At 43.7% G+C, this 27,368-nt stretch overlaps 1 protein-coding gene across 4 annotated transcripts in view; it reads left to right on the plus strand.

Moving 5' to 3' along the window:
* LOC122794590 (zinc finger protein 345-like) overlaps window positions 1-27,368 on the plus strand; it is a 441,710-nt gene that overhangs the window by 356,555 nt on the left and 57,787 nt on the right. The window lies entirely within an intron of this gene.

The following is a 27,368-nucleotide window of genomic DNA, read 5'->3' on the forward strand; positions in this document are numbered from 1 at the left end:
ACGAACTGGCACCCCACCTAAGTACCATGTAAAATCATAGCCTCACCTCAGGCTTTGTGCCCACTGAATGGCGCACATCAATGGTTATCCCACTCCACAAAGGGGGAGCCACCACAGACCCCGGGAACTACTGCCCCATTAGCCTGATGAGCCTGGTCTGCAAGGCTATGGAACGTATCATCATGGAACTTATAAACAATGACATTGGTAATCTCCAAACTCTGGACCCTACCCAGTTCGAGTTTGTAAAAGGCAGATCATGTCTCCTAAACCTGATAGACTTCTTTGAAGTGGTCACCAAAGCCGTAGATGAGAGTAAGGTGGTACACACAGCCTAGCTAGATCTCGCCAAGGCTTTCAACACCGTCCCCCACTCTGGAATTATAGACAAACTCACTAAACTAGGTATAAATCCCTATGTCACAGGATGGGTTGCCAACTGGCTCACTGACAGAACCCACACTGTGAAAGTAGCAGACTCTAAATCCAACTTCAGACCAGTGGCAAGTGGAGTACCACAGGGTTCAGTCCTAGGTCCTCTCCTGTTTGGTATCTACTTCTCTGAAGTACAGGCTAACACCGAAGGTCTTTAGCTAACAAAGTACGCAGATGACTGCAAACTAGGAGCTGTAATCAAAACTCCTAACGATTGTGACATCCTACAAAAGGGCCTCACTGAGACAGATGCCTGGTGTCAAAGCCATGGCCTCAAGCTCAATGCCAAAAAGTGCATTGTCATCCCTTTTGGTAAAAACTCTGTACCCATGAACTACCACATAGACGGTAGTCTACTTAACACCAGAAAGTGTGATAAGAGACCTTGGGATACAGGTGGACAGTAGTCTCTCCTTTGATAATCACATCGCCACAGTAGTCAGGAAATCCTTCTACGTGGCACACCTCATCACAAAAGGTTTCTCATCCAGGAAAAAAGAGGTCATTGTTCCCCTCTACTCATCACTCATTAGACCCATTATAGAGTACAACACCCTTTTTGGTATGTACCTCACAAGACATCTACAACAACTGGAAAGGCCATAGAAATACCTCACAAAGAGAATTACAGGCCTCAAACAGATGCCCTACGCAGACCGTCTCTAAAAACTGCAGCTGTACTCCGTCACATATCGCCTACTCAGAGGCGATCTCTGCCTAACATACAAAGCTATGTCAAACCCAGAGCTGTTGGACATGCTCCACGTAAAGAAATCCCAATCCCTCCGAGCTACACACTGTAGGGACCTAAATCTTGTCACCACAATAAACAGAACATGCTGGAGGGATAGATTCCTGTCCCAGAGACTTCCCATACTCTGGAACAAACTATCTATCTATATCAAACAAAGCTCCTCATTAGCACTCTTCAAGAAAAATCTTCATGATTTGATGGGAGATAGGAAGTTCACCCCAGGGATCACTTCTGTGGCTCTACTTGACAGGGGCACAGGAAAATAATTTTCTTGGGTGGCAAAAGCCAGGGTACCGTTTGGCTAGACTTATATAGGCCCTAGCGCTAATAGCCTAGTACCTACCTATGAACCTTGCTGCAATCTCTTTGCTTCCCTTTCAAACAACAAATGCAGCGCTTCTTTGCCCTTTTTCCCCCAGAAGGGGAGTCACCGAGAGATGCTTTGACTCATGATTGGCCCACGGGTCTCCTCTACGCTTATCCTCCAACTCCCTTGATACCCCTATTTTTGAAGAAAGCAATTTGGTTGAGATGCAAGGTGATCCTCATTGCTCCATTCTGGCCTCGACAAGTGTGGTTCCCCTTCCTTCGGCCTCACCTATAACAACCTCCATGAATCCTGGATACTCGTCAGGACCTAATCTCTCACCCCAAGGGTTTACTCCCCCAAATCTGTCCACTCTCAAGCTGACAGCTTGGTTTCTCCACTTCCATTAGTCTCCAGGCAGGAAATTCTCTCCTCATCTGTTCTCGATATAATTTTGGCCTCCCATAAGCCATCCACCAGAAAACTCCACAGAGATAAGTGGAAAAGGTTCGCTCTCTGGTCTAAAGAACAGATGTTAGACCCCTTCTCAGCTCCTGTATCTATTATACTTCAATACATTTCTGAGTGTTTTGAGAATGGAGCATCAGCTTCTACTATTCAAGTCCACTTGGCAACTATCTCCAATTTTCATAACGGTCTAGAAGGTGTTCCCCTTATCTCCATCCGCATGTGCAAGACCTTTCTCAAAGGAGTTTTCTGTAGCAGACCCCCCAATCAGGCGGCCTGTAGAGACATGGAATCTCCCCCTCTGGTATTACAGTCTCTCTCTTTACCCCCTTTTGAGCCTGCTGAAAAATGTGACCTTAAATTTCTATCATGGAAATCTCTATTTTTGGTGGCGGTCACATCAGCTAGATGGATATCGGAATTGCAAGCCTTATGTGTCAAGTGTCCGTATTTAATCTTTCATAAAGACAGAATATCTCTTCGTACTAATCCATCTTTTCTCCCCAAAGTGATTTCTGATTTCTCTGTCAACCAGTCCATTGAGCTCCCAGTGTTTTTCCCAAATTATTCCAATAAAGGAGAATACTGTCTACATTCATTGGATGTACATAGACAATTACGTTTTTACTTGGATAGGACTAAATCTTTCCGCAAGTTGGATCAACTTTTCATCTTCTCTGGACAAAAAATGGGATATGCTGTATCAAAAGTCACTTTATCAAAATGACTCAGAGATTGTATTACTTTTTCATACTCACAAGCGAATGAACCTAAACCTGTTAATGTCAAAGCTCATTCAATGAGAGCCATAGCTACTTCTGTTGCTTTTCACGCCAAAGCTTCTATGGATGACATTTGCGCAGCAGCTATTTGGGCTAAACCCCATACTTTCATCGAACATTGCAAATTGGACATCGTCTCCAGGGGAAGAGCGGCCTTTGGCTCAATGGTTCTCAGGAATGTTCTAATATAAGGGCCACCCAGGTTTTCAAGTAGCTTGGGATTCTGTCCCATCATTGATGAATGGGAAGAAAATTAACAACATTAAATAAAGAAGTTATGTCTTACCATAATATTCCATCTGTGTTGTTCATCACATCTCTCCTTCCGCCCCATCAATGGCTTCTGGAGGATCTTATGGGTCCTTGTGGTGTTTCAGGGTTTCTGCACAGAAATGGCCTCTGCTTTTACTTCTATATGTTGCATGCAAACTCGATCTGAGGTAACTGGGAGAAGGGCATTGTGGGTAGCAGCCGAGCTCGAGAGTTTTTGTTGTACGCAAGCTTGGTATAAGGCCGACTCAGTTCCGAGGGCTTAGAACTAAACCCATCAGTGATGAATGGAAGAAGATCAACAACACAGATGGAACGTTATGGTAAGACATAACTTATTTTTCTGTGGCAGGCCATTCCAGCACTCCTGAAAGGAGGCCCACCTGTCCCCCTCTGGAGGCAGTCGGGGGCAGATTGTCACTGTACCCAGAAGCCTGGCTAAGTATCACAAAAGACACAAGGGTACAGTCAATAATGTCCAGGAGATACAGCATTCCTTTCTCCCTGCCACCTCTTCCCAGAAAACAAAAGTCAGTCCCAGATGTGCCACCCAATCTACGGGATCAAGCAAACCTAAAAGTTCAAAGGTTGCCAGAAAAATGAGTCATCCAAGAAGTCCCCACAGACCAACTTGGATCTGGAACTTACTCAAGGTTCTTTTTAGTTCCAAAGAAAACAGGGGACTGGAGGCCCATTTTGGATCTCAGCAGACTGAACAAGTCTGTCAAGAAAACAAAGATGTTATGTGATCCTATCACATTACCAATCTGAATGATGGCCGATCCTCGGCTCGCTCTCGGCTAGCGCTATGCCAAAATGAAGTCTCTTATTGGCTGAGAGCTACTATATCCCAGGATGCACCACTGCCAGTCCCCAGATCTCGTTTCTTTTATTACACAAAAGTTCTGTTTTACACAGCTAATGTCAAGCCCTACATTATTACTGTAAGCTATGGGTTTTGTCTAAGCGAATCTACAGTTAATATTTAACATCATGTCTCAAACCCTTAAAATGTTCTACCTAGGCTTAAAGACTTTAAAATTGCTTAAATGATGTTTTAAGATGTCTGTTGATTTAGTATTTGTTTTGTGTATATTAAGCTTGGCTGCAGGATGTTGCGTATGTCATCTTTTTCTTCAAGGGCAAGGAAAGAGAGGAAAAAGAAAAAAAAATAAATTAAATTAAAAGGTACCCTCTTGATGCTTTCTCTAGCCTTGTCTTCCTCCAAAGAAAAGAAAAGGGCTTGAGCAGTTCCGTGGTCGTCCCGACCAAGACAGAGACCTAGGCGCAGGCCTCCTCGCCCGGCTCCAAAGACTTGAGGGAGAACTTCTGCCCCTCTGCCCTCAGATATAGCTCTCCTGGGCTTGGCCCCCGATGGCTGGGAGCCGAGGCGGGTCACACCCCGTCAGCTCCACTGCTTCCGGGCTTCCCTTCGCCGGTTCTTGAGGTTCTTTCAGAACCCCCCCAGGAAGAGACTGAGAGAAAAAAGCAGTGGACTCTGGAGTCTGTACCATGGACCTTGTGGGTATGGATGATGGAGGGTCCCCTCCCCCCCCCTCGGATGTCTCTCGGATGAAGACATCTTCTAGACATAGAGATCGAAGAGGGGCTGCTGACGGCCCAAACTCAAACCCCCTCTGCGTCCTCTGCTCCTCTCAAGGCCTTTGGCTCAGCCTCCGCCTCCTGGTCTGGTTCACTCGCCCGAGCTTCGAGATTTAGGATTTTGGATTTGCATTAGGCGTGCATCGGATACCTCCGGTTCCGGTCCCTTCAAACAAAAACAAATTCTTATCTGCTCCCCGAGAAGGAGTTTTCTAAGGAAAGGCGTGGCTGTACCATGGTGGTGTGGTGCATCTGCTACACAACAGGGCGTGGCAGAGGCTTCGCGTCCATCCATCCTCTAATAAGGAGTCTAGGAGTATGATGAGGCTCAGGGCGAAGAGGCAGGGTGCGTGGCTCTAGAGGCCCTGGGTCTTCTTCAGTTCTTCTATCGCCCGGCTCGCTTCCTTCAGTCGTCCTCCGCTTCTCCTCCCATGGTGAAGAACACCCTTACCTAAGGGAGCAGACAACTTACTCCGCTGTGAGTGAGGGAAAGACGTTAGCTTTCCTTGCTCGGGGGCACTTATTCCACCCCTTTTCCAAGGCCAAAGGAGGGGAGGAAACGTGAAGTTTTCGAAAATTTTTTCTTTTTCTCCCAAGGGAATTTTCAAGTGAGGAGGCGGATTCAGAGAGACGCCAGAGAGGCGAGAGGGCCCCGCGGCAGAGAGCAGAGGTGAGCTGATTGGCTCGTCAGCTCAGCCTGCGTCATGAGAGTTGCCGGGTGTGGGATCGTCTGCTGTGCCCGGGAGCCCAGTCCAAGCCCCTTGAAGCCAAGCACCTAAAGCCGCAGTCATCATCACTCCGGATCGATATGCCGGAGGTTACGGAACATCCCATTCACTCATTCCCCCCACCGTCCAAAAGCCGGACCGACCCACCACCCAGTAAAAGGAAATGGCAGCCGCGGCTGGCTAAAGGCCTGAAAAAGAGTCAATCAACCGGTCCGGTCCCCTGGGATCCGGATCATCAAATTATTCCAGTTCTTTTTAGTGCAAAAGACAGGGACCTGAGACCAATATTGATCTCAGCAGACTGAACCAATCCGTCACCGAAATCAAATTCAAATAGTCGTTACAATCCATTTCTCCATTGTTTGAGAAAGGATGTTTGACAGCCTGGGAGTCTCTCCATTCTCAATCCTTTGGTCTCACAGGTGTCCCCAGCCCCAAATTAAGTAGTGGCGGTTAGGCAGAATTGTTGGAGACAAGAGAAGTTCCCAATGAAGTGTTTCCCTATCCTGACGACTGACCTGTTGCCACCACAGGCATACTAACATGACAAACCTCAAAGCCACATCTCCTGGGTGTTACCCTGGGATTACATTCTGGTCAAAGTCTCTGTCTTGCTGCCCTCTCAGCATAAAGTTCATAGGGAGCAGGAGAGAGAGAAAGATGATCTTGGCGTCTTTTCTTCCTGCGAAAGGATCCAAACTTTTGGCGACAGATTAGGCCTGGGGGGGGGGGGGGGGGGGGCAGGCTAGTTCAGGGCTCCTGGCTGCGGGCCGAAGCTCTTCTCCCACATCTTCTCCACAGAAATGAGGGCTGTACCCTTATCCCCCAGGGCCTTACACTACAGTTTTCCTCAGGGGCATCATCGCGCCATCCACACAGACAACATGTGGGTGGTTTGGTATCTGAACAAACAAGGAGGGACGCTTCTTGGTAGCCACATCCATCAGGAAAAATATATATGGCGGACAAAACAAGCAGGACAATTTCTCTCTCTCCACGAATGGTCTCTAAACCGCTAATCCATCATTGGCCCTTTAGCTTCAATGTGACAGCTTGGCTCCTCCACTGAAGCCTTAGTTTAGACCAGGCGTCAGTTCCGACAGTTTTGTTCACATTTTATATGACCACCTGAACACACTAACAGTCGGTACCTCAGTAAGTGGCTCAAGGAGCTGTTGCTTAGAGGGCTAAGACCTTCCGGCTCCTGACCTCCTGCGTTTTTAAACATCCCTGTTTAACAATCAGGGATCTTCTGTCTCAACCATTACTATTAAGTTCAACTAGCTCTCTATCTCTCCATGATCGCACCCTCTCCTCTCCTTTTGATGAGCCACCACAGACTGCAAAACATTCATTAAAGGTGTGAAATCTGTTAGAACCACCAGTTTTCATCCTTTCTTAGTGGCTATTGCTAAGCAAAGCGTCCAGAGCTTCAAGAAGCCCTGTCTATTAAACCAATTTTATTTTTCCCAGAAGATGGAATCTATCACTTCAGGCAATCTTATCTTCCTTCTGTGGTTCCAAAGGTCTTTCTTAGTTTCTCTTCCTCCTACTTCTCTCTTTCTTTTTTCTCTTTCTAATCAGAAATGAAGCAGAATCTCTCCATAAATTGATGTTCACAGCAGGATTCGTTTTTTTTATTTAGACAGGAACTCTTCAGATTTCAGACCAGTTGTTTGTGTCTTTCTCAGATCTCAGATAATAGGAAAGTGCCACAGAAGCCACAATTTTATTCAAAAAAATGGATAGCATTGCATAGGCCTATTCTTTTCTTGAATACACATCTCACATCTCATCAATCATCTCATTCTACCATTTCTATGAAAGCTCATTCTATAGCATTCCATTTCAAGCCAATATCATAAATTTACGCCGGTGCTACTTGTCCAACTCCCACACACTTTCATTTCCCCACTACAATGGATGTGGCATCTAAAGGACGAGCATCATTTGGTTTTGGGGGTACTCAGGAGTGTTTTTTCCAGTGAGCCACCCAGGATTCAGGTAACTAAAAGTTCTGGATGGTGACACTGCAGTCCAGTCTTCCCTTTCTGGGAAAGGACAATTGGATTGCTCCATCAATCTCCAGGATACGTACGACCACATCAAGATGGACAGGCAATCCAGGCGATATATACGCTTCCGGATGGGAGCCAGTCATTACCAGTTCAGAGCTCTACCCTTTGGTCTCACTACAACCCCCAGAGTGTTCACCAAATGCATGGCAGTAGTTACGGCTCACCTGAGGAGTCTAGGATTCCGGGTGTTTCCATATCATGACGACTGGCTCCTTACCGCCGCCACCAAGCATCGACTACTCAGGGCAAGGGACACCAAAATTCATCTCTGTTCAGAGCTAGGCATCACTATAATTTACGAAAAATCTGCCTTGTTTCTCTGTCTACATATTACATTTATAGGAGCAGATTTAAATACAAAAGACATGATAGCAAAATTGCCTCAGGAGAGTGTCAGCCATATGACATCAGGTTTCAATCTTGATCAGGAGAAAGAAGATTCAAGCAAGATTTATTCTCAAAGTGCTAGGCTTGATTGCGGCAGCAATAACACTAGTTCCCTTGGCACTCTTCCATATGAGGATGTTGCAGTGGCTTCTATTTGCTCAATGGTCCATGCAGGATCTACCCATGTCACGCAAGATTCTCATCAAAGAAACCTGCGAAAAGGATCTACAATGGTGGTTTCAGTCTATGCATGTAACGATAGGCAGGCTGTTCATCCTTCCCCAGCCATAGTGACCATGAATGCTTCCCAGATAGGGTGGGGGGGGGTCATTATTTGGGACAGACTGTTCAAGGAACTTGGCAACAACATGAGTACCACTTGCACATCAATGTCCTGGAGATGAGAGCAGTGCTTCTGCTGTTTCAAGCACTCCAGGGCTCTCTACCTACAGGGATGATTGCAATTCAGACAGCATGTCCATAGTGTGGTATATCAACAAGCAAGGTGGAACCAGATCTTACCCCTTGTGATGAGAGGCTCAAAGAGTATGACAATGGGCGATGTCTTCTCAGTGCTTTCTGATTGCAGTGCACATTCTGGCGAGATCCAACGTGATAGTAGACAAGCTAAGCAGGGCAATTTTGATGCCACAGGAGTGGTCCCTGAAGCAAGTAATTGTGAATCAAATTTTTCACAAGTGGGGCCAACCTTGCTGCGACCTTTTTGCCACATTCATCAATACCAAATACAGCAGCTAATTTGCCCTAGTTCCCAAACTGGGGCATTCACCTAGGGATGCACTTGTTCATGATTGGACCCTGGGACTTCTTTATGCCCCACCTCCCATTTCCTCTAATACCCAGCATTTTTCAGAAAGCAAAATCTCTGGGTTGCAAGGTAATCCTCATCGCCCCTTACTGGTCTTGTCAAATTTGGTTCCCCTTCCTATGGCCCCATCTCCAGGAGGAGCCTTGGATCCTGGACCCAGTTCCAGATCTCCTGGTGCATCAGTCAGGAACACTCCATCCATCTATTCAGACATCTCAAGCTGACATCTTGGTTTCTCCACTTCCCGTCTTAGCCAAACTTCCTGAGATTTCCCCAGCAGTACGACACATTTTGATCTCTTCTCACAAATCTACAACTAGAAAGCTTTATGCTAGCAAATGGAAGAGGTTCTCATGTTGGGCAGTCAAAAAATCATATTGACCCTTTTACTGCACCCATTTCAAAGGTCCTGTAATTTCTGAGACTTTTAACCAAGGCACCAAAACTTCACAAAATTCATAGGTTCATAGATTAGTACTAAGCTAACTACCCTTGAGAGCCATTTTAAGCCTAGACAATTATCCCTTGTGAGACTCAAACCCTGCACCTTGTTTTTGTAAGGCAAACACCTTAAATATTAGGCCACCCTCCCAACCCTTACATACGAAAAACTGGATAACCAGGCTGCAGATACGACACGACTCACAGAGATGATGTATAAAACTCTTTACTAGTGCTTCCCGGTACCTCGACTTAACAGCCTTTCAAAGGAATAATTTTAGCACCAAATGCAACAACTTTAAATACAAGTTGGAAGGCTAATTGACACATCACTATTCAATTGCAAATAGTGTTGATGATTAAACACTGCATATTAACCCTTTCTAAGTCGTATGCACACACAATCTCCAATGTGCAAAATACAAAAAATACAAATAACAGTTGTAGTACTAAATATAAATATGAATAATGCACCCAGGATGTATAAAGTTTGTGCACACATATATAAATATAAAGTTTGTGCACACATACATGATTTAAGAACATCCCAATAATTCATATTTATACAATAGAACTTTATGACCTTGTAGATGATAAATAAAACATTTATAATGAAATATTAACATGTTACATGTTGGTAAATCTGATAAATGTTCCTAACACATACAGTCAAAATACTGAGATATCAAAAACACATTCAGCTACATATGCGTCACCCTGAAATGCATTTCATAACTTAATATGGTATTAATTAAAAATATATTGTGTTATAATATATATGAAAAATTATTCTTTATTGTTAAACATTAATATTACATTCCTGATTTAAACCCTTAGAAAACAGTGTACCAAAGTTAATAATCAGCTTTGTCTCTAATTTTAATAACCCAGTGAGAAACTCTTCATCTTGTTTGTTGAGAGGTTTGGCCAAAATACTAAAAAACAAACTTAACATCTGACCCAGCATGAGCTACCTGAAAATGATGTGCCACAGGATTTTCAAACCTGCCATGTTTGATATCACCCAAATGTTCCATGATACGATTTTATACCATTCTCTTAGTTTGTCCTATGTACCACCTTGTGGGTTTACACCCACAGCCTGTAATATAAACAACCCCATAGGACCGGCAATTGAACAAATCCATGGCCTTAAACTTTTTGCCATTTATATAAACTCCATCTAAATTTCGAACTCTGCTGCATACCTTACAACGTCCACATGAATAACAACTTGTCTATGTCCAACTTCCATTAGCTTTCTTCATGTTTAATAACTCCTTCAGATTTGAAAATCTACTATATGAGAACGCATATTCTTTTAGGGAACAAACCTGCCAGGGTAGGATCATTGGCTACCATGGGCCAAAACCTCTCTACAACCATCTTTAAATTCTTTGAAAAGGGGGAGTTCTTGGAAACAAAGAATATTTTCTCTTCACTGTCTTAGGTTCATAGGTAAGTACTAGGCTATCTGCCCAAGGGCATTTATAAGCGTAGCCAGAATGTGTTGGCTTTTGCCACTCCCTTAGATTAGTTCCCTGTGCCTCTGTCCAGCAGAGCCATTAGTTCCCTGTGTCACTGTCCAGCAGAGCCACTGCAGTGATCCCTGGGGTAAATTTTCTGTTTCCCGTCCACCCATCAAGGTTTCTCTTGAAGAGTTAGTGAGGGGCTCTGCCTGATGTATATTGGAATACTGTTACAAAGCATGGAGAGTCTCTGGGACAGGAATCTATCCCTCCAGCATGTCCTATTTATCATTGTGGTGAGGTATATATCTCTAGAGCATGTGGCTCTCCGGGATTTGTTTTTTTTTTAGGTGGAGCATGTCCATCAATTCTGGGTTGGACATGGTCTTGTATGTCAGGCAGAGATTACCTCTGAGTAAGCGGTATGCAACCGAGTACAGCTGGAATTTCTTGAGTCAAGCTGCATAGGGCATCTGTGTGAGGCCTGTAATCCTCTTGGTGAGGTACTTTTATGGTCTTTCCAGCTGTTGCAGATGTCTTGTAAGGTGCATCTCAAATGGAGCGTTGTATTCTATGATGATCTAATGAGTGATGAGTAGAGAGGCACAATAACCTCTTTTGTTCTAGATGCAAACCCTTTTGTGATTAGGTGGGCCATATAGAAGAATTTTCTTAACCACCTTGGCAATATGATTATCAAAGGAGATATTACTATCTACTTGGGTCCCCAGATCCCTTATTACATTTTCTGTATTTAGGGGAGTACCACCTATGTGGTAGTTCATGGGTACGTTGTTTTTTCCAAAGGGGATGACTATGCACTTTTTGGCATTTAGCTTGAGGCCATGATTTTGACACCAGGTATCTGTCTCAGTGAGACCCATCTGGAGGATGTCTGTATCAGCCAGAGAATCAATTATGGCCCCTAGTTTGCAGTCATCTGCGAACTTGGTCAGCCATAGTCCTCCTATGCTTGCCTGTACCTCTGAGAAGTATATACCGAACAGGAGGGGTCCTAGGACTGAGCCCTGGGGGACGCCACTTGTAACCGGTTTAGAGTCAGACGTAGAGCCTGCAACTCTCACCATGTGGGTGCTATCCATGAGCCAGTTGGCAACCCATCTCGTGACGTATGGGTTTATGTTCAAGCTGGTGAGCTTGTCTATAATACTAGAATGGGGAATTGTGTTGTAAACCTTTGCGAGGTGTAGGTAGGCTGTGTGGACCTCCTTTCCCTCGTCTAATGCCTTGGTAACTGTCTCAAAGAAGTCCACCAGGTTTAGGAGGCATGATCTGCTCTTAACAAAGCCAAACTGGGTAGGTTCCAAGGTTTGCAGTTTCCCAATGTCTCTGTTAATGAGTTCCATGATGATGCGTTCTATAGCCTTGCAGACCAGGCTAGTCAGGCTTATAGGCCGATAGTTCCCATGGTCCGTTGTGGCTCCATCTTTGTGGAGTGGGATAACTATTCCTGTGTGCCACTCTGTGGGTATGTAGCCTGTAGAGAGGCTGAGTTTGAACAGTGTGTTTAGGTGAGGGGTTAGTTCATTTTGGAGCTATTGTAAGACGCAGCCTGACACCGTCCGGTCCCATTGAAGCTGTATTTTTGTCTTTGGATAGGGCTGTTTTAACCTGTGTGTCGGTGATTGACTGGGCCCTAAATTCTTCTGGTATGGTTATGGGCCCTTTAGGGGGTGAGAGGGGGGTGACGTTTGCACTAAACCTGTTTGATAGAATGTTGGCAATATCAGTCAGTTAGGTGTATTTTGTGCCATTCTGCACTAACTCAGAGCAGATCTGTGAGTTTCCACTTAGGTTCTTGACATAGCTAAAGAACGCTTTGTGGTTATCTTTGGAGTCATTGGCAATTTTTCTTTCAAAACTAGCCTTGGATGATTTAATGAGGGATCATAGTTTCTTGCTGATACTGATCAGGGATGTCTTTCCTTCTTGGGATTTTACTCTTTTCTGTACTAGTTTCCTCCTTCTGTTGTATAGCTTGTTTATGGCAGGGGTCCACCAGACTGGTTTCCTTATCTTGGAGGAGTGAGTCTTGGTTTTACTTGGCATAGCACGATCCATGCATTCCTACAGATGCTCATAGAGTGCCTTTGTAAAGGTTTCAGCAGCTTAGACAGCATTGTCCTTTAGCATGGGGGCTGTGAACCTTTCCACCTCAGTCTTAAGTAATGTGAAGTTTGCTTTTGAAAAGTTTTTCATGGTGGTTTCCTTGATTGGGGGTGGGGGCGGAATGTAGATATCCAGAGCGATTAGTCTATGGTCTGATCTAACCAGCGAGGGGTTGATCTCCAGTGTGGAACACCGATTGCCCATGTTGGTGATGACCAGGTTGAATATGTTGTTCCCTCTGGTGGGGGTGTTGACCAGTTGATCCAGGGCGTTCGAGTTTATAAATTCTATGAAGCGTTGGGCAAGGGAGTTAGTACTTGAGTAGTTCTCCCAGTTTATGTTTGGGTAATTGAAATCACCCAGTATTAGGGTGTTTGGTAGGACCTTCATATTTCCCAGTGTCTCCAGAAATGCGGAATGGGGGTCCTGGGCCATGGTGGGTGATAAAGCTACAATTTGGATTGCAGTTTTGCCCATTGTTGCTCATGGATGATCTCTGATGCATTGTGCTGTGCCACTAACCTGGAGGTGTGGATATCCTTGATGAATATGGATACACCCCCACCTTTTGTGTTTCGGTCCTGGTTCTGTGGCCAAAAGGTATGGTATGAGTTATAGCCTAGTAGTGCTGGGGTGCTCTCAGGAGCCTTAAACCAGGTTTCTGTTACTGCACAGATGTCGATGTTCTCCATACTGAGGAGTGCTTCGAGTGCGCGCATTTTGAGGTTTAGACTTCTGGCATTGAGTAGCATTACCCTCAGTTTTTGGTTACTTGGGCTATTTATGGTAGTGGGTTTGTTTTTTGAGCCTTGCCTAAAAAAGGCACTATGGGAGTGGCAAGAGCCTTGGCCAGTATTCAAAAGCCTAAGGGTGAGAGGTGCAAGCCATCTCTTGCGAAGCAACATGGCTTGTCAAGCATGTCTTCCCAAGCGGACAGATACTAAAATCCCCTTTGAATGACACCAGAAACTTAGCCAATTGTTGAAATTGATAATTTTTTCTTTATACTGTGGCATCATTCTTGGTGAGGGCAGGATACTACTCAGGGTCATACCAGCCTGGGCTACATGATCAGAGAGCTCTTCCATGTCTCTTTTCATGTAGTCCAGTGAGGTACTTCTCAGGTCATTCACACCAACATGGACAATGACAGAGCTGTATTTGTACTTGTTCTGGAGTGACCTGAGTGCTTGTGTTATTTGGCGGATCCTGGCAACCGACAGGCAGCTAACTGTAACGTTCTCCTTGTCCAGCCTAGTTAGTGGGACATCAGTGTGCCTGAGTATAGAGTTGCCTATTACTAGTGTGTTGGGTATGTTATTTTGCTTTAAGGGCTGTAATTCCGTGTCATACTGATTATGTGAAGTATGTATTTCATGGTTGGTGATGGGGTGTGGAGGTTGCTTGGATGTCTGCTTTGGAAGTCTCTGTTGCTTTTGAAGATTTTTATTTAGAGCCTCCGAGTATGTTTTCATGTATTCATGTGTGTTATTTGCTGGTGTTGGTTTATTAGGTCTATGTGAGACTGGTGGTGTGTTGCAAGTATTACCCTTCTCCTCTTGACTGTCAGTTCCAGTCTTGGGTTGAGAGAGCTTTGCCTTTGGCTGTATAATTGCATCTCTCGCATATGTTAGTGTTTGGTGGTAGGAGAAGAGGGTTGTCTGTGTACATGAGGCAGTTGTAACATTGCCTCAAAATGCCCAGATTCACCAGTTGGACTGGGAAGTACACTGGAAACTGCCCTTTGGACATGCCTGAATAGGTAGAGTAAGCTGATTTTCTGATTGTCTGCTGGGGACGATTAGAGAGCCTTGTCCTTCTGGACAGTATAGGGGGGGTCTAGTGCTACGGATAATTAGTGCTTGCTATGAGTTTTAAGCAAGTGCTTGACTGTGAAATGAATGGTTTGAGTGCTAAAGTTGAAGGTTTGTCTAGTTCCAAGTGAAAAATTGAAGAGTAGACTTCATGGAGCCAAGAATAGTTTAACTCTAGCTAAACGGTGCTGCCCAGTGTGCAAAACCGCACAAATGCAGTTTTTATAGCAGGGAAGTGAAAGAGAGAGAAATTAGCCCAAAATGACCGATAAACTACTAACTTCTGGGCTGAAACTACTCCTCCAGGGACAGATATGCTGCTCAAAGCTCCCCTCTCTCACAGGTGAACAGAGTAACTTCCTTCTATCCAAGTAAGGTATGGGCAACATAGAAACTGGTAACACAGCCCTGGATTCAGCAATAACCTGAAAACTGGACTATACTAGTTAAGAAAGGCATGAAAAAGTATATATATATATATATATATATATATATATATATATATATATATATATATATATTTTTTTTTTTTTCAGAAAATAGAGCAGATACAATCAAAATTATTCCAAAATGGCCAATAAACTACTTTCTGGGCTAAAACCACTCCTCCAGGGACAGATAAGGCTGCTCAAAGCTCCCCTCTCTCACAGGTAAACAGAGAAACTTCCTTCTATCCAAGTAAGGTATGGGCAACACAGAAACTTGTAACAGCGCTGGATTCAGCAATAACCTGAAAACTGGACTATACTAGTTCAAAAAGGCGGGTAACAAGTATATATATATATATATATATATATATATATATATATATATATATATATTTTTTTTTTTTTTCAGAAAATAGAGTAGATACAATCAAAACAACACTTTAAATGCACAGAAAAGGCTATCACACTTTAGTGTGTAGCCTACAACAGTTAAATAGATTATTTTATTTTACATTTGTTAACCGGGGGTGTCAGACTGAGCCGAAAAGGCCCTTTTTCAGCAGGGGCCCTAGGAGAAAAGCTCCACAAAGAAAAATTAAAGACACATTTAGTTATTTAGACGTGATCAGTATACACACAAATTACAGGAGACATGTTTTTACAGTGGTATGCGGCACATAAACAGTTACAGTAGAGAGAACAAACAAAAAAATATTTGTTTTAAAAATAAAGGTAATTAATAGATTTGTGGTGTACAGCTGAAATTTGGAACATAGGTAGAATACATACATAGTACACAGGTACAAGTACATACATTGTAGATTAGCCAGTGTTTGTGAGTAAGATTGAAAACTATTATCAAGTGCTCTAGATTTGTATGTATGTGTTATCTGGTTTCACTAGCCTGGGGAGCAATCATGGCACTTATTTAAACACAAAAATTACTTAATTCAAGTGCAGGCAGCAAATAAGTACAATATGTAGCAATACCAACTTTTTTAAATCACAGATTCGCTAAAAAAATGTCGTTTTAGGCGGAATTAGTTAAGACAGCAAGAAAAGCAGAAAAATTATACTTAATCACTCCAAAGTCACTCTTTTGTCTCTCTGCTGCTGTAGACACTGCAGAACACCTGGAAGTCTTCACTAATCACATCTTTAAATTTTGCCCTAAAACCACCTCGTGTATTATTAGAAAAAGTGTATGTCATTGATGATAAATTCCCAAATTTCTTTTCAGCTTTTTCAAGAATATGTGGAACATAACCTCTCTCCAACAATTTATGTCTAACTTTCTGAAATTTCTCTTTCGCGGTGTGCTTGTCGCAAGTGTTACTTAAAATGCGGTTGTACAAACCATAAGAGAGTGAGGCCAATAAATGAGGGGGATGCATACTATCAGCTAATAAAAAATTGTTGACAGCTGTCTCTTTACTGAAGGACCTGAACGATATTTCTCCGTAACCTGTTACAAAAAACTCTAAATCAAGAAATTAAATCCTTTCCCTATCAATTTTGTATGTAAATTCGAGCCCAAAATTGTTATTATTTAGGGTGTCCACGAACTCTTGAAACTCTGAAATATTGCCCCTATAAATAAAAATTAAATTGTCTATGTATCTTTTGTAAGTAATAACATGACATCTGAAAAATTCAGTATTATAAACAAAAGTTTTCAAAATGATTCATACAAATAATGGCATAGGAAGGGGCTTATGAAGCCCCTATCACAGTGCCTTCTTTTGGTAAAAAATACTGTTTATTAAACTTGAAACAATTGTGTGTTAAAGAAAACTCTAATAGTTATTAAACAAAAGTAGTACATGGACCCTCCCCCATTAACTTGCCAACTGCTTCCAAACCCCAAACATTTGTAATGCTCGTGTACAGAGCTTTAACATCCATGCCCAATTGTATTCAATATTCCACTTCATTCCTCTTATCAGGTCACATAAATCTTTGCCATTCTTAATGTGAGGTACAACTTTACTCAAATACACCTTCAACTGGTGATCCAAAAAAATACCCACGTTCTGCAAAAAGGACCCCTTTCCTGATATTATTGGCCTACCCATTGGGTTACTTAAGCATTTGTGAATCTTGGGGATAATGAAGAAATTGGCATCTCTAGGGTTCCTCACATATACTTTCTTAACATCCATTGGGGTGAAAAATCCCAGTCTCTCACCCCTTTCCAAAAGTTCCAACAATTCACCAGTAAAAACGGAGATAACATCTCCCGACACCCTAGTATAAACAGATTGGTCCCTCAACAATTCATCCACCATAGTATTATATTTAGCTCTAGGTAAAATCATCCAGTTCCCACCTTTGTCAGGCAGGGTATAAACATAGTTGTCATTCATATCTCTTAAATAATTTAAAGCTAACCACTCATTTTTATTTAAATTGTATGACATCAACGCACGCGCAAATGCCACAGAGTCAACAAAAACACTTAGCAGCTTATTAGCTCCCAATTTAATTTTAAGCGAAAACACAGATCTCTGCTTCAGAGCAGCTGGCGAAGAAAACAATTAAAAATGCCGGACAGTAGAAATTTTCCGCAAAGGGTTTAAAAGTATTGCGGAACCTTATACAGCAAGGACAATTTCTAAACCACATTTTGTAATTCTTAACGCTTTTATAAAATTAAAGAACTTTGAGCCACACATTATTGTGATTGGAAGAGACTTAACTTTAACTTTGCAAAAGCTTTGTGAAATTAACAGTTTTCTGATTTAAAAATACCCTGTCCCTGTTGTGCCTCCCATCCTTTTTTACCCTCGTTTTTTTGTGTGGTTTTAGTGTTCTCCAGTCAGGCCTTTTTTTGTTTTAACTTATTACAGAAATCCTACACCTGTGATTGAGTTTTGGTCATAAAACTTTGTTCAGATTACGTTGTGTCTGATTGTTTTTTGTTTCATCAAAAGACAGTCAATCAGTCAAGTAAGAAACCTTCTTTTCAAAAAAACTTTTAAAGTTAATTAGTCAATGTCTTTATCTTGTTTGCTATTTAACAGCTTCTTTCTTTGTTTTTTAGTGTCGGTTGAAATCAGAGTCAAGGAAAAAAGTTTATTTTGTTCAGGGTCCATAATCACTCCTCCTCGTGAGGAAAAGAATCCTAGCCTCGCTTTCAAAAATCATTATTGTGTAATTTTTACTCGCTCTAAATCAAGCTTTTCTCCAGCTCAAAGTCACTTGGATGCTTAAACAAAACAACAAGCTTTCTGCAGCTCTGCCTTCGCTTTTTTTGGAGTCCAACTCCTCTCCAGGAAAAAGAACCCATTCTTAAAGGCGCTCCTCTGCCCGAGCCGAGTAAAGTCCTCGGCCAAAGGCTTAATGACTCCTTGGGCTCGTCAGCTCCGTCAGTCCGCGCTGGGGAAAGGAGTCACCTTCCTCCTGCTTTCTCGGGGTCACTGACTGCTGCTGGAACATCCCTCACCCCCGGAAATTGGCCTCGAGAGCCACGCACTCGATAGTCCTGGCTCTGGGAGCCCGGGGCGCCCCCAAACCAGTTGGGGGGGGTTGGAGCTCCATCACCTGGTCTGCCCCGCAGTATCCTTGGGCCCCTAGCCCTTTCTCCCCAGCCCCCGGGCAGTCCCTCCTCGGCAATTCCTCCTCCCCAGTATGGAGGGGGCGCACCGACTAGACAGCATTGGCCTTCCCGTATCTGACTCAGTTGGTGCTGCGGCCCCATCTCGCACTGGCTCAGTTGGCTCTAGGTCATTCTCCTCCGACAGTTGGCTCATGTTGGTGGTGCTGGACTGTTCCTCATGCGCATCTGTGGGTCGGCCTGGTCCCCGGCTCCGACCTTGTTCTCTTCGAGCCTTGATGAGCTGGGGGAGGAGCCGGCTGGCTCCTGGGGTCTCGTTTCTCCCGGCGAGTGAGGAGTGCCGGAGCCGTGGGATCTTCGAGCCTCCTTAGGGCTCCTGTCCCGGCTTCCACTATGGTTTCGGGTCCGTCTCTCCTTCTCGGTTCTTGGGGGCTGGGGTGTCCCTGGGTCCTTGGGCCAGTGCTTCAGCGTCTTTGGGGAAGCCTCTCCGGCTGCGGGGAATCTCCTCACATCAGAGTCTTCCTTGACTGTTCCTCCCACTCCAGGGAGGAGTTGTCCCCGGCTACTGGAGGTCCCCTGGATTGGGGTTTGAAGTCGCTCACCGGCCCAAGTCCCCATGGGAGGACGGATATCTTTGAAGAGATCTAGCAGTCCACCCCCCTGGCCCACGCTCTCCCCACACCTGGTTCCTCGGATCTTGGAGGGGACCTGAGCTCAGAGGAGATGATGTCAGGTCTCCCCCAAGAGAAGAGAGAGACCCCCCCAACGCCCTGCGTGTCTCCTAACACCCCTCTGCCCTTGTGTTCCCGAAGCTCCTCCCTCGAACAATGCTCCACCCCGCCACATCTGTCAGTCTCTCCGAAACCTTCAGGCTGTAGGATTTCCCCTCTGCTGACCGAACATGCTCTCAAGGCCCTGTGCTCAGCCGCCTGCATTCATCAAACAACACGAGGCACACCGGAGCCTGGATTCACTTCAGTGGGCGTCTCCAGATACCGTGTTGTGGAAGCTTTGAGGACCCACACAACTGGGAAGGCCCACCCCCTTTCCCAATCCTCTCTAAATAAGAAGCTGTGGATGAGATGTGGGGGCATTGCGCACAGCTGCTATTATGGTCAATTGAAGCTCCGTCCCTAGCATATTTACCACATTCCCACAGGCAGCAGTCTAGGAGCGTTCAGCTCTGACTTCCATCTCCCTCAATTTCTAGCTCCCAGAAATGAGGCTCAGTTTTGGCACATTCAGGAGGGATTTAGAGGATTTCTGTCTTCCTCCATCAGTCCCATCGGAGCACGGCCTGAGAGTATGCGGCTCAATGTTGGCTCCACTCTCCAAAGCCGCCCCGCGCTCCTCGCTCATTTCAGGAGGCCTTCAGGTCGAAGGTAGCCGAGACACTCAGGCGGGCGTGAGCAAGAGGAAGCCTCCCCAAGACCGTGGGGTTTTTATTTATTCGGAAGTCAAAGACTTTATCCGCCTCCTTTTCCGCTGGTCCTGGTCCTTCCGTAAATGAAGACAAGTTACGGGACAACAGCAAGGCCGAGGAAGTTGAGCAGAGGGCAATAGCAGGGTTTTTCGCCACCAGAGCTCGGAGGGATCTGGAGGCCCTTGGATCCAGCGATGGAAGGAGGAGGGCGTCAGCTTTGCCCCCTCACTCCGGCTGGGCCGTTCAGCTTCTCAGCCCTTCCAGAATCAGAGTGCCTGCACCCAGTCCCATGCCCGGATCTTGCCCCCTGCACCCACAGATGCCCCCCAGGACCCCGCACTAAAAGCCACCACACCTCATGATTCACACCACCGGCCAGCGCCCCCCGCCTACATGAACATAGCTTTGTTCCCGTCACAAACACCTAAACAGACCAGAAAAGACAGAGGACACTTGGGGTTCTTTGAAAGAAAAAAGACAATCCTCAAGGGTTCCAACCCCACCAATCCAGACCCCCCTGATCCCACAAAAAAATCTCAAGGGAAATTTTGGCTTTCCAAAGCTTAAACCTTGAATTCAGAAGGGATCTCAGCAGACTAAACTAATCCCATCGACCTCCCATTATTGAATGGTCATGTTACCTCAATTCTTTAGCGTGCAAATGCATAGATCTCCAGGACCTAATGCAATCTGTCAATGCAATCCACCCACCCTGATTTCCACGTTTTACCGTGGTCTCCGTTTGTTTCCATTCCCCTCACAGTAGTCCACACCTTGCATGACTGCCTTGGTCACTCAGCCCGGACTCAGGCGTGATCACATCCTCATCTATGGTAGCTCCTGGGCACCTGTCTGGTCCCCCTCCTCACAGCCACCCCCCACCAAGCAGCTGCCTGTGTCTCACCTCTGCCACATCAGTCTCTCACTGCACACAGTGCCCATCTTGGACAGGCTCCTGTTCCCAGAGCATGCTGCTTTTCCAAACTGCCAAAGGTTCTCTTCTAGACAAGGCCAACCTCAAGCCTACTTTCTTCCACAATCCCTGGGAATTAAGATCAAGGCCCCTCAAAGTCAGAAGCTGATTCAAACTTCGATGCCCTCCATTTCAGCTCCATTCAGATAGCAAGATAGGGCTCTTGCTTGATCCTTGGTGTGTGGCAAGAAACTTTAGCGCCATTTTCAATCCCATCTCAAGATCCAAGGCCCATTGTGATGGTCCTCTACAAGTTTTAGGTTTGGCTGATCTAGAACTCAATTTTTAAAATCAAGGAAGCAATTTGTTATTCCCAATTCAGTTTCACCCCTCCGACACAGATGCCTCCTCAGATCTTTGGGGGATTCACCCTTCATCCATTACCAGGGCAGGGAGAACTCCCATCATTGGTTTTCTCCCACACCAATGTATTGGAGATGAGAGGGTTGTTGTCTTTTCAGGTTCCTCTTCCAAGATTGTCCCTCAGGACAGACAATGTGCCGGGTTGTCACATGGAGTCTGTCACCTGGTCAGGATAGTTCAGGCTCCTGCAGGTCACACCTTGGCCACTTGTCACAATTCTGGCAGAAGAACATGGGCCGTGACCAAGGCCTACAAGCCCACGGAGCCATTTCTCCCACCTGGCATAATTCAAGCCAGACAAACAGAGAAAGACTATTCGGGAGAATGGGATCTAAACACTAGTTGCCCCTAAGCAAAACAAGGGTCAGTTGCAGAGTTTTCCAGAGGGGGAAGCCAAGGCATCAACAGCACCTTTACTAAAACACAAACTCCACTTCTGGGCAATCAAATACACAAGCAGACAAAACTTCTTCCACTCTAGCACCCTCACTTAAGCAACAGGGCCTCGGCATGCATTTCCTCTTGCTTCACTTTTCTCCCAATGGCTTCTGCTAAACCTTCTCACAAACATCCTCTATTGTAAAAGTGGATGCTCTAAAGCCTCCTCTTCATGGCAGGGGGGTGCTGCTATGGATGCGTGGCTTGTCTCTTGGATTAATCTAACTCTTGATCTCTTCGGATCTGCTAATTCATCAGTCGGCCTCAAAAGCTTCCTGTCAGTTTGAACCTTGGCTGACGGCTTCCTTGACTCCGATCCTACCCGGCGACCACACAGTGCCTCACATTTTATCTTTGCCCACAAAACCCACCTGACACAATACCATCTTCAAAGTAACCTATCCGAGTCACATGGGTGGGTTTGCTATCTGGCTTAGACCCTATCGCTGCTCTATGTACCCACAATCCCAGAATCTTAACATCCCTGTTTAATCAGGATCTTCTGTCTCTACTTATTCAAGTCCAATCTGGTCCAATCTGAAATTTTCTCTACTATTAAGAATCCATGGATCCTCCATTGAATCTTCATGAAACTTTCATTAAAGGTGCATCCTGTCTTAAGACGCCCCATTTTCCCCATGGTTTCATCCTAAGATGTTAAAAACGTTTCGTGCATTAACAGGGCCATCTTGATCTTTTGTTTTCATGTGTTAGTTCCATTGTCTTGTAAAATATCTGTCTTGGTGAGTGGCATTTACCTCTTTTCAAAAGAAGGCAGAAGTTCAAGCCCTGTCTTAAAAACCAATCGTGCATTGCACATTGGGTTTTTCCAAATAGAGTTTCACTTCATTCCTACCTCATCAGTCTCGTTCCCAAAGGTCTTTTCTCTAATCCCTCTCAGGTATCCCTTAGAGCTACCTTTTCCAATTCTCCGGTATACCCAAAGAATTTTCCACTCTTTCTATGAATTGATGTTTTCTTGGGCCACTGCTTCTATTTAGACACAATAAAACAAATTGTCACAGCATGAACTTCTCAATTTCTAAATCAACACATTGTCCAAAACCATTACAAAAGCTAATAAAGCTACTATCTCCAAAGATTTGGCAGATTATTATACTCATTCTTTATCTTCTTCTCGAATAGAATATTACAACATCTATCAAAGCTCACTTCTCACAAAGCTTATGGAGCTTCTATAGCTTCTAGATTTATCTTTCCGCTCTTGCTCCTTGTCCTTTTGGCTGCTTGGTCCAATCCGCTTCCCATTCCCACTAACTCATGTTCGTTGTGGCATCACAGGGCCAGCAGTCATTTGGTGGTTCGGTGAGCAGGTGTTTTTCCAAGGTGCCCCCAGGATCCCCTAGGCTAGCTGGGGCTGCTGTCCTAGTCATCAGTCAGATAGGTGAGATAGGATCACATATAATCTTTAGTTATGTACTACCCCAGATGTCAGGATTCCCCTACCCATTCTCATACCACCCTCCTTCCCCCTGCCTTTGAGATCAGAAGAGATTGAGCGGTTTGAGTTCTACTGTTTTTATCTGTTTTCATCTGGATGTGTTATATAATCAATATAGCATGTGTGCGTATATATGCGACATATGACTAGGGGAAGGGTAGTGGTGGTAGTGGTGCATATATAATAATAAGCAGCCAATAAGAGAGACTCTCTTTTGGCATAAAGCGCGCCGAGTTGAGAGCCGGGATCAGTTCCGACCATCAGTGTCAGAATGTAGGCGAGATGGATCCCAAACATCTGAAGTTATGGTGAGTACATAACTAAAAGTTCTGTGTCTTTGCCTGAATTTTTTATACTCCAATTCTATTTCTCTATACAAAACTATTTAGATGAAAAAAATGCTACAGTAAGGGACTTGTGGAAATTTTAACCTGCCGTAACCTGTGCAAAAAACCCTGTCATGACTTGCAATATTGGCCTCTGCTTCCCCCTAAGGTGAATCAACCATAAAGTCACAAAATTCATTTGCATGTAACAAAACATTCAAAAGTGAGTCATCAGAGCAAACACTTAAATTATCCACATCATTTTCATCAGTGAACCCTGCATTGTCATTGGCTTTCAATGCACGATTTTTGAAAAAACACCTTTAAATGCAATTTTCTGCAAAAACAACTTGCTTCCATAATAATATCAGCTAAACATGGAAAAAATGTTGGAACAAATTGTGTTCCCTTCAATAACAATGTTTCTACATTATTATTTAAAATTAAGTCAGGGAGATTAATGGTTTTTAAGTCAGTCCAGTTGCCCTGAATATGCTCATCCACCACATACCTGGGTAATATGTACACCTCAACATTAACATTACAAACAGAGTCACAAACTGAGTCAATAAAACTGCCTTTAGCTCTTCCTTCTTCTGTTGTTGCCACCACTGCCTTACAAATTCGTTCCCTGCCATTTCTGACCACGACTTTTTACTTGTTGTGCCGAAGAAGATTGTTCTTCTGCAGTGCCCTCAATTGAGATAACTTCCTCAAATGACACATTCTTTTTGCCACTGGACACCGTCTTAGCTGAAGAAGCTGAAGAGTCTCACGATATACAGGATTTGCTTCCATTACGAACATTCCTGGACCTACTCCTTCATGTTTTGCGTTGCCAAGAACAAATATTGCCATTTTTATAATCCCTAATGTCATGCTCTAATTTCCCCTTCTTTCGTGTAATCACCGCCTCCTCTACCTTGCTGACATCCCTGGATTTCCTTAATTCTGCTGTTGAAAGATGTAACAGGAACAGATTTACTTAGCCGTTCCTGTAATTGCAAAATCTCCTCCTGCACTTTAGCACATTGTCTCACATTCCTTTTGATCAGCACTTTCAGCCAACCCACAGTATACGTTAAAGCAATATGCTTCCATTCCTCAAATAAGTCAGTCTCCTCATCGGAGAAATCGGAAGAAGGTGACCGAGCTATTCTAAGACCCTAGGGGTCAAGTCCAAGCTTAAATATTTCTCCAGTAGACCAGTATCATAAAATAAGGTTACCTCCTTGCTAAGAAGCTGCTCCAAATGCAAAAAAATCTCCCTAATGAGAATCTGGCTCCCCCAAGGACCAGAGATCATTTAAAGCTGCTCTGGAATCCCTTTCCTTCCATATTTCTGCCAACAAAGCGGGACCTGAAATGGAGGTAGATTCAGCCTGAGTTCCAGTCATATCGAGCCAGCTAATGCAGCTCAAGCCCAAATAACCAAAAACACTGTCAAAGCACCAAAACATCACAAAACATACGAAAAACTGGATAACCAAGCTGGAGAAATTACACGAATCAGAGATGATGTATGCAACTCTTTACTAGTGCTTCCCGGTACCTCAGCTTAATAATTTTAGCACCAAATGCAACAACTTTAAATGCAAGTTGAAAGGCTAATTAACACATCATTAGTTAATTGTAAATAGTGTCAGTGATTAAACACTACATATTAACCCTTTATAAGACGTATACACATACAATCCCCAATGTGCAAAATACAAAAAAATACTAATAACAATTGTATTAATAAATATAAATTTATACGTTTCTCCAGCCTGGTTATCCAGTTTTTCATATGTTTTGTGAACTTTTAACCAAGGGGCAGCTGCAGCCACCTTCCAAGTACAGCTGGCTGCTATTTCCAATTATCATGTTGGAGAAATGGGTTCCAGCGTTATGTCCGACAGGTTATGCAAGGCTTTCCTGAAAGGTACTATCCTCTTGAGACCCCCCAGTAGGAGAACCACCCCCTCCTTGGGATCTAAACTTAGTTCCAGCTGCCTTGATTCTCCCTCCTTTCGAACTGGCTGCTACTGGTTCTCTGAAGTTCTTGACTTGGAAGGTAATTTTCTTGACTTGCATTACCTCAGCTAGGAGTGTATCAGAATTACAAGCTCTCTACATTCGTCCCCCTTATTTAATTTTTCACAAAGACAGAGTTTCTCTCAGAACCAATCCCTCCTTCTTACCAAAAGTTTGCTCCCAGTCAAATTTAAACCAATCAATAGAACTTCCTGTTTTCTTCCCTAATCATGGCAACAAGGCAGAATATAAACTCCACAAACTGGATGTTTATATGCAGTTACATTTTTACTTGCACAGGACAAAAGAATTCTGAAAATATGACCAATTGTTTATTTCTTTTTCAGAAAACAGAAAGGGAACTTCAGTCTCAAAAGTAACCTTATCAAAATGGCTTACATACACCATCACTTATGTTTATAGTTCACAGAGCAAAAAACTGCCAGGAAAGATTTGAGGGCATTCAACTAGATCATTGTCTACTTCTAATGCAGTTCAAGCCAAACTGCCTTTGGACTCAATTTGTGTGGCAGCTACTTGGGTTAACCCTCATACCTTCATCACTCATTACAAGGTAGATGTGGCCTCCTGGAACAGGGCATCCTTTAGTTCCACTGTTCTGAAGAGTTTATTCCCTTGAGCCACCTGAGAAAGAAGGTGATGGGGACACTGTCCCAGCAAGCAAGAATGAAGGTGAGATAGGGACAACATAACATAAAGAAGTTATGTACTCACTATAGCGTTCCATGTTTGTTGTCCATGATCTCGCCTTCTTTCTTGCATCCCTCTCCCCTTTCCCCTTCCTGGAGGATTGAGAGGAATTATCTGGTATCTGGCTATATGTGCTGTGATTCCCTTCCTGCCTCATGAATTGTATAGGCTTAGGGTCTATTACTGTTGTCTTGGTGGTATTGCTAAGTGTAGATATATATATATATATATATATATATATATATATGTGTGTGTGTGTGTATATATTCAGTCTAGTGTTATGGGTTATCACAAACGAGATCTGGTTAACTGTCACTAGGCATGTTGGGATAGGGTCTAGCCTTGAGCCAGTGGAAGCTCTCAAGCTTTAGAATGCGTCCGAGTATCAGCTCCGAACCCAACAAGCAAGAAAGAAGGCGAGATCATGGACAACAACCATGGAACGTTATGGTGAGTACATAACTTCTTCTTTGAGCAATCAGCTACTCCCCCCTCAGCAGATGACTACCTACAACCCAAGCCATCCCAAAGGCATGTACATTACCCTTGCAATGCTTGTGTTGCCTGCAAACACATTCTTACCACCATTCATTACACCTTTAAGCACTGTAAACCCACAGTCATTTTACACAGATCTTTTGACTGCAAGAGCACACGTGTAGTGTATGCTGGTATTTGCAAAGCCTGTCACTTCTTTTGTAGTGGAAAAAGTATTAGAAAATTATCTAACCGCATCAAGGAGCACTATGTAATATGTATGTGCGTGTGTATATGTTTTATATATATATATATATATATATATATATATATATATATATATATATAGTTATAATATATATATATATAGCTAATATATATATATATATATATATATATATATATATATATATAAATATATATATATATATATATATATATATACACACACACACACACACACACACACACACACACACATACATACATATTTATTTGTATATGTATGTATGTATGTATATATGTACGTATGTGGGTGTATGTATATATACTGCTTAAAAAACCTTGGTGAAACATGGAGGCTAAATTCCACAGGATAAAAACAAGAAAACAGCTCAGAGAATATAGTAGCCATAAAGGTTTTATTCCCATCGAATTTATATTGTCTCAAATTATTCAAGAAATCCCAGGCGTCTTTTAAG

The sequence above is a fragment of the Protopterus annectens genome, chromosome 2.part1, assembly GCF_019279795.1.
Source record: "Protopterus annectens isolate FY-2018-M chromosome 2.part1, PAN1.0, whole genome shotgun sequence".
NCBI classification, from domain to species: Eukaryota; Metazoa; Chordata; order Ceratodontiformes; family Protopteridae; genus Protopterus; species Protopterus annectens.